General features: G+C 38.9%; 1 pseudogene; it reads left to right on the top strand.

Annotated features, from left to right (window-relative positions):
- LOC140938214 (uncharacterized) overlaps positions 1–17,028 on the top strand; it is a 45,608-nt pseudogene extending 28,580 nt beyond the window's left edge.
- Positions 17,029–17,232: the final 204 nt, after the last annotated feature.

Here is a 17,232-nt window from a genome sequence, read left to right as displayed (position 1 = left end):
CATAGCCATACATAGCCTTACATAGCCATACATAGCCATAAATAGCCATACATAGCCATACACAGCCGTACATAGCCGTACATAACCCTACATAGCCCTACATAGCCCTACATAGCCCTACATAGCCATACATAGACCTACATAGCCCTGCATAGCCATACAGAGCCCTACATAGCCCTACATAGCCATACATAGCTCTACATAGCCCTACATAGCCCTACATAGCCCTACCTCGCCATACAAAGCCCCACATAGCCCTACATAGCCCTACATAGGCATACACAGCCACACATAGCTCTACATATCCCTACATAGGCATACATAGCCCTACATAGCCCTACATAGCATTACACAGCCCTACATAGCCATACATAGCCATAAATAGCCATACATAGCCATACATAGCCATACATAGCCATACATAGCCATACATAGCCCTATTTATGTTCAAGTTCAAAGCTCAAAAGACAAAACGGCTTTACCGTTCTCGCCACAACAAAGTACAACTTAAGTTGCTCATGCAAAAGCAACCAAGCACAAAGCCAACCTGGCAACTGATGAGGTTCGTGTGGAGAACCGAAACCATGGTCTTGCCTGATCACAAACTGTGGCAATAACAAAACAGTTTAAAGACTGTTAAGCTTATTCAAAGCTATTACCAAGGGAGGGACTACGCGCTCCAGTCAAAAGACTCACACTATCTGTAGAAAAACACTAAGCTGGAGTTTACTGAGTCACAATTCAATTCTCCATAGTAAGTTTATGTAGCTTCAGTTTAAGCTGCGTTCTACTCTTATAATTTTGGATCTGTAAGTCAGTATCCGTGATAATTTAACATTCTGCAAGGAAAACTGACGAGCTGGGCCCAGCGTGATAAAGCATTGCAGAAGAACATTACACTCACGGACTAAAGAAAATCGCTTAGTTATTCAGATCCAGAAGGCACTTTGGAGAAAATTGGAACCCTTATTCAGCCGTAATGAAAAAGCTTTACGCTTCAAAAGAGGTCAAAGAAAATGCGCTTGCATCAGAGGGCAAATCCTGCCGACCAGAAAACAATAGCTACAGACAATCCATATGTATGTCATGACCTCTCAGTGTGAAACATGGGGCTAAAATCACATTTGCAGAACCTTCCAGAGCATAATCTACCCAGCAGATAAAAACAACTTTATTGGAATAAGCAGCATTTTGGCATGAGGTAAAAGTCGTGTAGGCCTACCACCCCCTTTTAGTGCTATGTATGGCTATGTAGGACTATGTAGGGCTATGTAGGGCTATGTAGGTCTATGCAGGGCTATTTATGGCTATGTATGGCTATGTTGGGCTATGTAGGTCTATGTAGGGCTATGTATGGCTGTGTAGGACTATGTATGGCTGTGTATGGCTATGTATGGCTATGTATGGCTATGTAGGACTATGTAAAGCTATGGAGAGCAATGTATACCATATATTAACTAACGGGGAACCACTATATGATGTTTACACCACGTACCTACCCTCTTGTGTTGCCACAACCCATCACTAGCAGGCCGTCTGCAATACAGATAACACCGCTGAGGTCACTGAGCGCTTCGTTCAGCTTTCTTTAAAAAATCTCACTGCTAACCCTTAATCCGAAAGGGAGTCCGGTCCAGGTGATCATGGTTGTTAAAAGACTAGATGGACTGTCCAGCTGCACATGCCAAAAGGCGTGCTTTACATCAAGTTTACTAAATATCTTGGCATTGTTCAGAGTGGGTAACACATTAGCGATCCATCTGGTTTCTTGACAACAGCCACCTGGCTTACTCATTCTCTTGGTTCCTCTACAGGTGCCAAAACTCCAATTTCCACTAGTCGGTCCAGTTCATTTTTGACATCCTCTTGCAATGCAAATGGCAAGTTTTGGCAGGGTAATGCTCATTTTTGACATCCTCTTGCAATGCAAATGGCAAGTTTTGGCAGGGTAATGCTCTTGATGTAACATTTGAATTAACGTGCAGCTTTGCTTCTCCCTTGTATCACTGGTCACTTCAGCAATGAAATTCTCTCTGTTGATGGTAAAGAGTCCCATTTCTTTCACAGTTTTTAGGCCATTTGGGACAACAATGAAATCGGTTTTACTTACTTGTGTATTCTTAGGGTTCAAGATTTCCAAAGTAACTTATCCAAAAGGAGTTACCTTTGATTTGTTCCACATAATCAATTTCTGTGAGGTGGATTTCACTTGAGATTTCGTCACAATTTTCTGGCATATTATATTTACGTCAGCACCAGAGTCTAACTGAAATCTGACTTCACAACCATTAACTTGCATCAAGACAGTTACACGTTTATGATCAGCCCCTACCACAGCTAACCACTGTCCATCACATTCATCAGAGTCTCTCCCTGCATTGAGTAAATTTACCTTCTTACATTTGACTTCATAATGGTTTCTGCCCTTGCAGTAATTGCAGGTTTTCCCCCAGGCAGGACATTGTGTCTTTGCTGCTTCATGCGATTGGCCGGGAAAATTGCATTCCTTAAGGACACGGGGACCATCTTTCTGCTGAGGTTTAACAGCATTGTTTTGCTTTTTCTGATGTTGTGCCTCTATTATATCAATCGGGTATCCTTCACTTGGTGGACTCATTTCCTTTTTAGCTCATGAAGTAAGGCAGATCTCTGTGGCTTTCTTCAAGTCTAGGTTTGACTCACCAAGCAATAATTCTTCCAGCTTGCCGGAGGCACTGAAGACAATTTTGTCTCTGATCATTCGCTCTTTCTCCTTGAAATTACACGAGGCGGCACGAGAATATAACTTTGTTAGGAATACACCAAAAGGCTCGTGGAATGGTATGTTCCAGAATCGAAAACTTTGAAGAACTTCGTTTTCTCGCGGGTTCAAGTACTCTTCAAGCTTTTCAAGGACCTTCACTGGGTCGTTTTTGTCATAGACTTCGAGAACTTGCGGGCCAGCACAATGTAAAATGATCGCTGTTTGTCGCTGTTTCAGCTTGTTATTAGCTCCACTAGCCTCCATGTAGACTTCCAATTGACGCTTCCATTTCCTAAAACTATCAGCAAGATTACCATCGGTCAGATCCAAGTTTGGCGTTAAATGGAATTGTCATCTCCATGTGGAAAATATTGTTATCCTGTTCTCAATCGTATTCCAGAACGAGTTTGACTCCTTTACCAAGGAAAAATCACTGCCACCATGTTGACAAGTGCTGCATCAACACAACTCAGCTAGGTCTCACAAGTATGTAAAGTCAGAACTAGAACTAAAAACATGGGTCGTACACACGTCATATATAGTTTCCACGCCTTTACGGTTCCAACCGACTCGCGGGCTCATAGCAATATAATATCAGCAATTGCAAATCAATACAAATCAAAGCCGCAATCTTGAGAGATTTTCGATTTTCATTGATTTACATTGATTTCATTGATTTACATTTAGATCTAAAATGTGCTTTCTTTTTGTTTTAAACACCTCACAGGGAGTAGAAAATAAATCCAATTTAAATTTTCATGCTCCAATCTATGATAAACTAAGAAATTAAAAATTAAAGTACAACAAAAACGACAGTGCACCCGACAACTCAATTTATCTTCCTGTATTGAAAACAGGCAAAAACAGTAACTGAAATGTTAAATAGATGCATACGTGCGGTCCTTAAGGTTGATTTCCACTGACACGTTTTTGGCTGCGCACGCTAACGCACGTAAATTTTAATCACGTAAATAAAATAGAGGCAAGATGAAGTGCTGAGCTTAAATGAGAAGTTGGCGAGGTTTAACTTTTACGCTTACGAGTTACGAGTGACCTTTCATGCATTTGCCTCTATTTTATTTGTGAACGTAAATTTTACTTACGTGCTCAGGTAAAAATTACGCGACGCTGGAAATCGACCCTTAGTTAACTGAGCATGACGTTATTGTTGGTTTTCACAGGACGTCACTAAAGTTCAAACTAAAAACCTATCGGTCCTACTGAGATTTTACTTTCATGAAGTGTTAGAGCAGCTGTAAACTAGTTTTCATACAAATTTTCGCTTCAAGAGGGTTCTTGGTTTTGCGATAGAGTACGCTTGAATTTCTAAGCTTTTGCGTGATGTTGCATTTACATGACTGCCAAGAGAGTTGTCATGTAGGTTAAAAAAAGCGAGGTATTTCGGGGAATTTCGCTATCTTAACAGTTCATGTATTAGAAAAAGTATTACTTTAATGTTTATGAGTTCTTCGGGGGAATAAATTCACGCTTTTGTACCAAAACTCGGTAACAGATGTTTTTGTGGGTTTCCGTCCGCGGTGTTGGTGCCCCTGCAGGTGGGCACAAGCATGGCATCTCCATTCAAATCTCTATAAATTTGGGTAAGACATTTCTTCGGATATCTCGTATACGGAATATCCTTCTGACCTGAATCTTGGTGAGGGTCTTTATATTTACCTCCTTTCATTTCCCAGATTCTGGACTTCATCTATTGAACGGTTTTGATTTTTATTTTGATCTATGGTTGAATGGCGTGACAATGAAAACCAGCAATACATGTCCTCGAGCCCGCATTTAATTTTGTTTGGTACATTTATCGAATTCTTAGCTGAATATATACGTAATAGGTAAAATTTTAAAGTCCACGAGACTCGCTTTTTTCTGGTTTTGGGGCCATAGGCGGCTATGGCCCCAAAACCGAAAAAAAAAACGAGTACGGACCCCTTTTCCTTATCGAAAGCGCTGTGTGAACGCATCTTCGTTCCGTACTATCTGTACCATGTTTTTCATGTGAGCCTGCCGTGCTTTACGGTGGTTTCGCGCATGTGTACTATTCCTCTATTTTCTACAAGATGGCGTCGATGGTGTCAAAAACGCAGAAAACGAAAACGATTGGGTGGACTGATAAAGAAGTTGGCCTACTATTAGACGTTTTTGCCGAAGAGACCATTCAAATAGGGCTAGAGAAAGCAAAATGCCCGAAAGACAAAAAATGCAGTGTACCTGGAAGTTCAGAAGAAGTTAGAACAGTACGGTAAGTTTTTATGCTAAAATCCTTCCTTCTGACAGTTTTAATCAGGTCACTGTGTTTCATTTCGCTCTAATGCTATTTCGTTTTTCTAGTTGTTTCAAAAAGGAATGATGAAAACTGTCGCGGCAATTACGGACAAATTGAAAAAACTACGTGCAAAATACAAAGATGTGAAGGATAGTGCCAAGAAGAGCGGAAATTCGAGACCCAAGAAGCCCTGGAAGTTCATGGAAAAAATGGACATAATTTTTAAAGATAACCCAACTATTGACCCACCGCATCTGTGGGGTAGCAGCTCTAGTAATCACAATAGTGAAGTCTACAATTGAAGCTCTCTTGAAAATGGTAGAGTGTTTGTTCTTGTTGCTGTTGTGTTTTTAGATTAACAATCCAAAAAAAAATATTTTTTGTGCATTTGATTTAAATAAGCTCTGTTATTTTTCAAATCATACACCAAATGAATATATTCCGGGTATCTTTACTAGATAACCTGTCAGTTAAAAAAAAATAATGAGGATGGGAATGAGAGTTAACAAGGTTTTCAAACTGTGTGGTGCATGTACATGTTACAGTTAATTTTTTGTTTCTACAGTTAAAGTTTATCAGTTTTCCTTTGTTTTTAGGTATGTGATGTATGATAATGAGTTTTAAACATGGAAAAATAAAATTTAACTGAAAACAAAAATTAACTGCAACATACTCATTTACTGTTATAATTGACTTTTTGGCAGAACAGAAACCTCAGAAAATAGCTCAGAAGTGCATTCTGAGAAAGAAAGTGATGTAGTCTCAGACACTGATTGTAGTAGTTCTGAAAGGAAGAGATCTTAGTGCCTCACAGGTGCCACACCAAAAAGTTCCAAGAAAACAAAAGTGGAGAAGTCAATTGAAACAGTGTGTTTGAGTCTCCGTGAATCCTCAGAAGCTGAGATGAAGAGATAAATACAGGTTCTTAATTAGTTTCAAGGTTTTTAAAATGTTTTAGCAAGAATTAGTTTGGAGACTGTGTGCTAATTAAGGATGTGTGGACAGAATACAAAGGGATAACAAAACCCTGGTATTTTTGGAAGATTGAAAAGAAAATGTTGTGACTGTTAAAACAATCATAATGGCAGTAATTATGATCATGATGATGGTGATGATGATGAAAAAAATGAAAATGATGTTAATTGTTGTCATTTTTTAGACTCTTGCTGTACCAAGTTTTTTTTTTTACTGTTTTCTAGCACCCTTCACAGGTTTTTAAGAAATGGAAGAGAAGAGGCATGAGAGGGAGTTAAAATTGCGACTTGAAATGAGAAGAAAAGAAAGAGAGCATGAATTACATGTCCTTCAAATGATGATGCAAATGAGAGGCTGTAACTCTCAATGGACAACTCCGGGGCAGCAGGAATCTGAATATTCTTTTGATAGACACAGTTATTACCCTTTGTAAACTTGAGTCCAAACTCCAGATGAAGAAAGATAACATCCCAAGAGGGGGCAGTAAAGTTACCATTGTTTAATTTAGTTATCACTGGGGCACGTCAACCTGTGAATTAGCTCTTTAGTGGGAGATGGCCAGTCACTAGAAGCATTGGTGAACAGATTTGTCAGTGCGCATCCCACTCACCACTAAAGAGCCTGTTCACAAGCAACAAAAACAAGAATAGTTGTTGTTTTTATTACATATATATATTTTTTAATTAAGCATTTATTCGTTGAGTTACCTGGGAACAACCAAAGAGCTGTTTATTCTTTTGAAATTCAATGGGTGAAATTCAATGCGTGAAATTCAATGGATTGATCGTTGTAAATTAAAACAAACAAGCATTATGAGTATCTTGCAAAACTAAACTAGACAGGTTCTATTTCTGTAATATTTCATTACCTCCTGAAATAAATATAACGCAATGCTTTTTTGTGGTGACCATTGTTGGTAACATTTTATTTAAGTCTCTTCCAACATAGCAACGTAAAGAAATGTCACTAAGGCAAAAACAAAACAACAACAACAGTTCAGCTGTTGTTTAGTGTTAACACAACATTTCTTTTATGCTGACCATCATTGGTAACATTTACCGATAGCTGGGTCTCTTCTAACATAGTAACATGAAGATATGTCACTGATCTCCAGTTAAATAAAAACAACAACAGGAAGTCTACTCCAATTCCAAGTTTTGGCCTACGGGTGACACAAAAAAAGCAGCAAGAGTGTCTCTTACATCAGATCCAGGCAGTTCGTCAATTGTTCCATCCTGGATTACTTCCTCCTCAGGCTGTTCAAAACCTTCTTGTAACCACTCTGCAAAATAGGGTTCCTTTCTCATCTCTCAGATGTTATGAATCATACAAGCAGCTGCTACTACCTTGACTAAAAAAAAGGTTAAAAAGGTTAAAGGCTTATTTATAGTGGAAATTGCACTTAGCTTGTCCAGCTAATTTACAGGCACTCCACTCAAATATTTAGAAACGAATAATTCAAATACAACATAACAGGATTTTAAAACCCCAACTGGCAGAAGGCAACCAGTTGGCTATTTACAAGCGTGGCCGAGAATTTGTATTCGGGACGACCGAGCACAAATCCAGCAAGTGGCCAGAGCGGGACTCGAACCCGGGACCGCCGGATTGCGAGTCCGACGTGCTGACCACTCGGCCACGCTGCCATCAACCTCCATATCCTGGCGCTTAGAGATCTTGAAAACCTTCCTTTCCAGCGTCCGAAGGTATTCTCAACTGTCATCCTGGTTCTACTGAGACGATAATTAAAACACCTCTGAATCCTGGGGGTATTAACATTCTCTGGGTAACCTTTAAGTAGCCAATTTAACATGGAGTAGGCTGGATCTCCCAAGATAACCGGATGAATTTCCTGCCCCAAAATTTCCTATTTCACATCTGGTGGAAATAACCTCCCACTACACCCCAGAGCGTACAGCTGTGAGTTCGAAAAGACCCTTGCATCATGTACACTTCCTGGCCACCCTACAACAATATCACAGAATAGGTAATTACTGTCAACAAGAGCTTGCATCACAATGCTGCGGTACGATTTTCTGTTGATCTAACTTGCATGATTTTGCTGTGGTGTTGAAACCGGTATATGTGTGCCATCGATTGTTCCAGCACACATGGGAAACCCCCATTTCTCGTTATAATTAGCATTCACGCGAGCAAGTTCATCTCCTTTAGCAATTGACATATACTTTGGCTTGAGTTTTCTCAACACTGCAGCGGCTACCTTGCGGATGCAAATGCAAACAAAGCCCCTGGATAAACCAAACAGGTTAGAAAGCGTTCTATAACTTGCGGTTGAAGCAATGAAGTACAAGAACAGAGCCACTTTCTTTTCTACTTCAACAGCTTTCCTCTTCTTTGTATCTTGCAATGTCAGTTCTGGTTTAAGTTCTTCAACAAGAAATCGAAATGTCGCCCTGGGCAAGCGAAAGTTTTCGTACCATTCTTGGTCTGAAAACTCGTTCAATGCAAGCTGAAACCACGCACCTGTTCTAGGAAGCTGCCATATGGTTCTCTCGATGGTGCATTGGCTTATTATGAAGGCCATTAAAAGAATTGGCAACTTAAAAATTTTCCTTCTCCGTTTTCTTCTAAAACGGTTCAATGTTTCTGCGGAGTTTTCCCCTGAAAAGGGAGTCACTCTCCTCCTAAAAGGAAATGGTGAGAGAGTGGCAGCCATAATGGCAGCCATGTTTCTTTCCTTCGCGCACCCTTTTGTGTATTTACCACTGAGCGATAAGGAAAGATACCGAAGGCTCAAACAAAAATCTGGTCCGGACACCGAAAGTCAGCATTGTAAACAGTGTGCATTAGGGCTCTTTTCAGTCATAAGCCTAACCTGATTGTTATCCGTGTAAACGGTTAAAAAAAAATTGGTCCGGACCACTTTTTAATAGGTCCGGACCCATTTTTTTGTGTAGTGTAAATGGGGCTTTAGTTTCAAATCAGGTCGACGGCGCAGACTTTTTTATTTTTCCCAGCCACCCAGCCAGAGAGTGAATTTACTTCTTTCCATACAAATCTGTTTTCAATTTAGTGTTATTTTAATTAAAAGCATTTGGCTTTTGGAGTCGATAGCAAGTTCTCACTTCTGACGGGTGCGCTCTCTTTTTCTAAAGCGTTAACCGTTTAGATTAAAAAACTGCCATGAAAGCTCATCAAACCAAATTTTCCATTCATGGTGGGGCCAAACCACCCTCCAAAGGAGTTATCAAAGAGTGGCAAATTTGGTTAATTTAGAATAACTTTGTTAGCTTTAACTCTCTCCTTACCAAACTTGGCCTGAAAATACGAAACATCAGGCAAATCAGAATAGCTTAGAGGATGACACCAAATGTCAAATTATGACGTCACATTTGGTGACGTCATTCATAAGTGAATTTTAAACTTTTGAATCTCTCTATTTTATACCGCTTTTAAAAGAAATATTCAAGGGAAGTTGAAAGCTGAAAAAATTTCTTCAGTATCTCAAATATGAGCTGAAATATGGCATTTTGAATTTGGATAGATTTGTAGCACAAAAACGGGGTACTCCCCTTGTAAAATAAGTCTAAATTTAAGAGTTTTATTGTCAAGTCGCCCTTGCTTTTTAAGCTGGACATAACACATCGTTACTGTCGAAAGGTAAAAGGAAAAGAAAAATTTGAAAAAAAGAAATTCTCAACTGTGCAAATACCTGGAAAACAGTTTTGTGACATCAAAATGTCACCTGATCAATTTTTTGGTTTGCTTAAATTAGTGTTTTTGATTAAAAAAACGAAAATCTAAAATGATACGATTTTGGCCAACTACAAAAGGTTTGTGTTGCCAGAAAATCAGCTTATTTTGCAAAAAACTGTGAAAAAATATCATAGGGATCGTATTTTTAAGGAAAAGTATGGTTCCGGGTGTGCACTCAAAAATCTTTGAAGTCCCATAACTCGGGTTTTACGAGTCGTAGCCAGAAACGGTTTTCGCTGTTTTACTCCTCTTCTAAAGCTCTTTCAGATGATGTAAAATTGACTTTGAAATCAAAAACTACATTTAAACCATTTAGGTGACGTCAGCCGTTGTGACGTAACAATCAAACAAAAACTTATATCATTTGGCCAACAATCGTAGTCTTTCTGGCAAGTTTGGTCAAGAAATGAAAAGAAATGTAAAAGTTAGGTAGCCTAAATAAGACATTTGAGGGGTGGTTTGACCCCACCGTGTTCTCTCAGAGCAAATGTCGAAAATCGTTTCCTGCGTTTTTCCTTCTTCCTTAAACAAACGAGCCCTCTGACGGAACCAAACTATGAGTGATTTAATTTTTACTTGGCAATAACCCTTTCAATCTATTCTAAAGTGATGCTTTATGTTCTTACTAAACTAAACTTCTTTTGTTTTCTTGAAGAGATTTGTCTTCAAACAAACTACAATCATTACCGGATAAAGTATTTTCTAGCTGCAGCAAATTAATTGAACTGTAAGTTTTGACTTTAATTTTACGTGGAGTTTATGTATGTTTACTTCTTTAGAATATCAATATCTTCCAAACAGGAAAGTATCAAAAATGACGTTGCTTAACGTTACTTACTAGAATAAATGCACCTTAGTGTGTATCCAAAAAAAGAGAGGCTGTAAATATTTCCCTGTTTCTCTTCTTTTTCGTCCCCAGGAACCTAAACTTCAATTCTATCTCCCAAATTAATGGTCGCACTTTTGCTGGACTTACAAACTTGCGTACCCTGTAAGTTGTTTAATTTCTTGAGAAGTAACTGTTAAAGAACAAGAAAAATATTGTAGACATTTGTACAATTGTCGTGATTTTGTGTGCTCAAAGGATTTTATTTGACTACAAGTACCCGCAAATCTGACCCTCGCGTGTTTACTGATTAAAGGTTTAAATAACAAATTATTCTGAAGTGTTCTGGTAGTTGTAGTAAAATGACCGTCATGGTGGTTTTAGGGATTTAACCTTGCGTTAAGCTTTGTGTACATACACGAGTCCCTTTATGTTTATGAGTTCTAGGGCGGAGAGTGGTCGAAACCGACAATACGTTCGTAAGCGATTACAGATTAAATTAAACATACTCGTGTGGACGACCCGGCCATTAAACTTTAATTCAATTTGCAATTTATGTGATTAGGCCGAGTATGATATGAAAAATTATGCAGTTCGAAGAGGGTGTTATCATAACACTCTCACAGATCTGCATACCGTAATAACAAACGTCCCCTCTCAAATAAATGCCTCTTGTCTGATAAACACCCCCCTCCCACCACTACTCTTTTAAGTTCGTATTAGACGCCCCTCTATGAAAGAGCGAAATACAACAACATCACGCTAGGAAAAAAAAAGGTCTAAAAATCATTTGACATAGAGGGTCATTTTAGGCTCTTTTGTCCGTTCCCTTTGAGTTCCGTGTGCGTTCCCTTTATTAATATGCATAATGGTCGAGTCCATGACATCACCCATTGTTATAACCTTGGGAAAAAATGCGTTCCTCCTTACTATTTTAGTGCCTAGTAGGTGTCTAGCTAGCTAGGTAAAAATGCGTTCCTCCATACTAATTAAGTGTCTTCCTCCATATATAATGAAGTGGATAGTCGTTTCTTGAAAGAACACAATAGGAACAATAGGGTTGCCTCGACTTGCTCGGTAAGTAACTTCAGCCCGGTTTAAACGTCTATTAAAAAAGAAATAGGAGCAATCACCTAGCAACGCGAGAAACGGCTTCCTATATCTTATTTAGCGCTAAATATCGGTTATATATAAACAAAACACACACACATATACACAAAAGTGGAGCTGAAAACTCTCTATATCAAATTTTGTCTGACTATTACAAAACCGTTTTCTCTTATATACCTCGAGGACATGAAAAAAGATTAAAGTCTCTGCGTTTCACGCACCGTTAGTCAGTTAATTATGCGAGTTCACAAGCCCAAAGTTGAATACAAATTAGCTCCACAGGAAAAAAGCCAAGGGAGCATAGGGACTTTTAGAGTGAAAGGTGGTGGACGTTTCAGGGCTACTACTTTCTGTTTCCTGACTGTCGTTTTCAGTGTCGTTGTCGCTCTCTTGGGTGCCTTCAGCTTCAACACCGTTCTCAGAAGCCACTTCCTCCTCCTCCTCCTCCTGATTTTCAATATCCGATGAACTCTCCTCATTATGACTCTCGTTATCGGAAGTATTTTCTAAATTTTGGTGGCCTTTTTGCTTTTCTATTAAATCACTTGACAACTTTTTGTTCTTGATTAAATCTTCGTGGAGAAAAAAAAATGAAACGAGTGGGCGAAGGATAGAAAACAATAGAAATGTGGTGGCGGCGGTGGTGGTGCAGGGATAACAATAGAAATGTGGTGGCGGCGGTGGTGGTGGGGGAAAAACAATGGAATTTTATGGCCTGAAAACCTTTATAAATGCGCAACATTCTACCTCTTTACCTCTTTCTCAGTCTACATTCTGCTCCTGAGGAGTTGACATGAGTTGGCTCTGTTTCGTTTGCCAAAAATCCTTTAGTAGAAAAGATAGTATGCTATTTCTCTTTTAATAGACGTTTAAACCGGGCACAAGTTACTTACTGAGCAAGTCGAGGCAAGCCTATTGTTCATATTGTGTTATTTCAAGAAACGACTATCCACTTCATTATATATGGAGGAGGACACTTAATTAGTATGGAGGAACGCATTTTTACCTAGCTTGCTAGACACTGACTAGGCACTTAATTAGCATGGAGGAACGCATTTCTCCCTAGGTTATAACAATGGGTGACGTCATGGACTCGAACCTTATGCTTATTAATAAAGGGAACGCACACGGAGCGCAAATGGAACGCACCAAAGGGGCCTAAAATGACCCTCTATTACTTCTAAAATCGGCCACAAATTTGTCCAAACTATTTTTTACAATTTGCATGGAATGTTACCAACATCTCTTAGACAATAGAAGACAATTACACTGAGTTGAGACTTTAACTATTCTATTTTTCTCAAGTTATTGTTTTAAATTCTTCATATTTTGGATTAGTATTGCGCATGACCAAAAAGCCAATTTTGTGACGTCACAAAATGAAATTTGAGAATTCAAATCGGACAAGTTCTTCAATTTTGTATGCACTGTATTTCTGCAAATTTCTGCAAAGTATCACACTTTCACGTTCCATACTTTTGAAGGAGAAATTTTTTAATTGGCCACCATAGAGTCACGTGACTGGTAACCATACTAGCACTTAATACAAAATATTTCTAAAATCAAGTATTGTTGCTTGTATCAATTTCAGAAACATGCCATTATAGGAAACAAAGTTATAGCCCCAAGAATTCCAAAAATGTTTGTTCCTATCCCGCTCACGGAATCTGTTGGCCGCTCAGCTTGAAGAAAAAAAAAACAGCGTGCATCGTTCAATTTATTCGGTTTCTTGCTTGTTTAAAAAAAGGCTTACGCATTGCATCTTGTTCAGTGTAAGGCTCAAAGGACTACGAGAAGTCTCTCTTTTTTTCCGTCTAGCGAAATGCGCGAGACAAGCAAATGGCCACGCGCGTAACTGAAGCCACCCTTGTTTCTCGCGTCTCGCGGCTTTGCCACTTGACGCTCTCACGCGCGTGCACTCCCTCCCTAAATCTGAAGAAAAAGAGAGACTGCTCGCAGTCTAAAGTCAGGATAGCGCTCTTTGATCTTCTTAATCTGTGTGCTCACTGTAAACAATTTTCTTCCGGCCTGCCCTATCGAGCCCTAGCTTGGTAGCATTCAGGAATAACGAGACCCACTTCGCGTTTTTGTTTTCCTCAAACTTGGTTTCAGATATGAGAATAAACGCTCTCTTCTTTAAAACCTCGCCTTGGAACCCTAAAATTAACGGAAATTCTTTTCGTGATTAGGTGCTGGGAACGATAAACGTGGACATGTAGCTAGTTGGGCCTGGTAAAAATAGTGGAACAGGGTACCCATCGTTGTTTCCCGCAAAATTGTTGTGTTCTAAATTGTTACTACTAAATGGTACTGAAAAAAGGGCAGAGCTCTTTCCATTTCGATTTTCTTGGTCAAATAGTTTTCAGTAAAGGAGAAAGCCCTAAAAAAATGGTGCTCTTTCGTCCAAAACAGAGTTGCAAGTATCTAATGATCAGACAATTAGTGCATCCTGAAACCTGCTCTTCATCGACGGCTGTTACTTTTCTTGATGTGAAAAACAAACGGATTTGAGAAGGGACCCGACAGAAGATCTAGAAGTCAAAGAACCTACAAGATTTTGAACTTGAAAAAAGGTTTATTGGAAGCTGTCAAACCAAGGGTCTTACAAAATGCGGGGCTTTTCAGTTACTTTAGTTTAACTCTTTCGAAATTGGCTTTGAGGGGGGCATTTTTTTTCCACGAGATAACAAATCATGACCCAGTTTGCCTTGTTTCCAAGGTAATTGCTCCCAGTCCCTTCTCCTTCCGTAAAGAGAACCAAACCAATCAGATCAAAGAGATCCTTTTTAATAAATAAGAATAATAAACCATCGTTACGGTTTTTTTTCTTTTTTTAGAATGATGATACATAACAGTTTGACTTTCATTCCTCAATATGCCTTTTCTGACACTCAACTGAAACTCTTGTAAGTTTGAGATAATATGTAACCTCCGCTCACACCTAGTTTAACTGGTCTCATAAATAAGATGGCAGAAGAAAAATGTATTAATATCTTTTGTTTATTCTGCTTGACTTCATGAGAACTTGCTAGAAAATACTGGTAAGACAGAACCAGACAGTAAGAGTTTACCGTGGCCAGAACACCATCTGAAAGTCATTATAATTCCGGTTTCTTTCGGCAGTAAAAGATCATAGATACTGCATTTATTTGAAAAGGGGTCCGGAGTTTATCTTAGACATCTTAGACGCCACCCTCAATATACGTGGGACAAAAATAAGCGCCGCGGCGCTCTTTCGAAAAGCACATTTTCCTATCTCATTTAATTGAAATAGCGCCATCCCGAATAGCCTTGGCATCGAAAAGCAATAAGCGCCGCGGTGCTCTTTCGAAAAATACGTTTTTTTTACTGCATTTAATCAAAAGGTCACTGCGAGTAAGAGTCGCACATGAGAAGAAGACTGAATAAATAAACGCCTCAGCACTCTTTCGAATAAAGATATGTTTTTCCTACATTCAACCCATTCAAGCGGGAGGGCTGCATTTCCCAGCAATACAGCAGCGCTTGATGTTAGGCTGTTATCTGCAGAAAACAAAGCGCTTTTGACAGTCAATTTCACCTCATAGTAGTTTCAATCTTCTTTAAAAAGGGGGGGGGGGGAGATCATGGAGATAGCTCTAGCCGATTGCTAGAAAGAAGGATTTGATTAGTATGTATCGATTTTTGGTCTACTTTGAGAAATTAGTAATAATTTTTAAATCGCTCGATAGATTTTTTGAAAATTTAAGATTCTTGAGATTGACCTTCCTTTTATATGGCCTCTTAGTTTCGAGATCATTGATATACCATAAGGCAGTAAAATAAGGCTACAATTCGCTAATATTTTGTCAGGAATTTTGTGTGTACAAGTGAGAGCCTCTCATTACTCAGGGTATTGTCTCCAAGTTCCATATTTTCGTGCACAACAATAGCTAGCATTTTTGCATATTTGAAATGCATTCAATTCACGTGAAAATGACACTTGGAGACAATACCGTGAATAATGAGAGGCTTTCACTTGCAATGACGAAACTTCGATTCCCATTAAAAATTAACGAATTGTAAGCCTTATTTTACTGCCTTACAATATATCAATAATCTTGAAACTAAAAGGTCATAGAAAAGGAAGGTTAATGTCAAGAATATTAAATTTTTAAAAAAATCTATCGAGCGGTTTAAAAATTATTCGCTAATTTGTTAGTTCGCATTATAGTAAGATGACGGCGTGACATAGCTGCGTGAGTACCGGCTATTGATCTGAACATGCCAGATCAAAATTTAAGTGCAAAAGAATTACGAAGAATTTGGAAAGACGAATTCCTACCCAGTTTAAGACGTGAAATGAAAACAGAGATACTGGAGCTCAAATCGAGCATCAAAGCATTACTGCGCTTTTCATAAACACGCGAACTCTGAAGTTCAAGAACCAAGTGACGTTTGCGTTTTTCGCTGTCGTCAATCATCTTAACGGACCTCTTAGGAAACAGAACTTTGCTTAAATAGGTTCAAAAGGTCAAGGTTTATGATCTGTGATTGGTGGATTTCGATCGGTTTTGTGTGTTTCTGTGTTTCAAGGTTCATTGCTTGTGATCGTAATTATGATTGACGGCAGCGAAAAGCACGATTGTGAAGGCGGCTTTTGAATTTTAGAATTCGCGTGTTTGTGAAAAGCGCAGTAACCAATGGAGAAGTCTCAAGATTTTGTTTCCAAGAAATATGACAGTGCCATAGCTGCTCTCGAAAGTGTTAAATATTAGCCAAACAGCTAACCTCAATAAAAAATACACAACGATTACAAACTCGCTTGAAGAGAAACTCAGCGAGCTGGCGGGAGCAATCGACAGACAAGATCAGTCACTGTATCGAGTCGAATGTGCTCTTGATGAAACTCAACAGTATCTAAGGAGAGATTATTTAGAAATCAATGGCATACCGATCTCATCGTATGAAAACCCTAATCAACTTGTGAAAGAAGTTGGCTCGCTCGCTGGAGTTGAAATTGATGACCGCCATATTGCCGCCGCGCATAAGCTCCCAGACTCAAAGAATGTGAAAAATCGTGTTATTGTGAAATTTATTCAGCGAGATAAGGGGGAGGAACTATACAAGAATCGGAAGAACCTGGTAGGAAAGAACATCAGTCACCTGCCTTCAATTGAAGATGGAAATGGCAAGATCTTATTAACGAATCCTTGACTAGTTATCGTAAAAGGCTCTTTGGTCGCATAAGGGAGTACAATGAGAAAGAACAATAATGCGAAGTATCTGTGGACAAGCAACGGCAAGATTATGCTGAAAGTAAATGATACGTACCCCACACAAGCCTTTACGACACACGAAGAATTTGAGGATTATCAATTGCTGAATGACCTAATACTATTTTTATTTTTAATTTGTTAAACTTTTAGGAATTAGACATGTCATTTCAAAATCTTTCCGTCGTGAATAAACTACAGGTATTGCCCTTCTATGATCTTGATGACAGGGAATTTAGCTTTGTGATTGTTAATTGGACTGGACAATTTGATGAATTAATAACATCTGATCTCTATAACCTTCTACCTAATCCAGATAAAAATGATGAAGCTGACCCTGATTCAATGT

Source organism: Porites lutea, chromosome 5 (genome assembly GCF_958299795.1).
Source record: "Porites lutea chromosome 5, jaPorLute2.1, whole genome shotgun sequence".
Taxonomy (NCBI): Eukaryota; Metazoa; Cnidaria; class Anthozoa; order Scleractinia; family Poritidae; genus Porites; species Porites lutea.
Note: the sequence above shows the minus strand (reverse complement) of the source record. Positions and strands in the feature narration are given on the sequence as shown.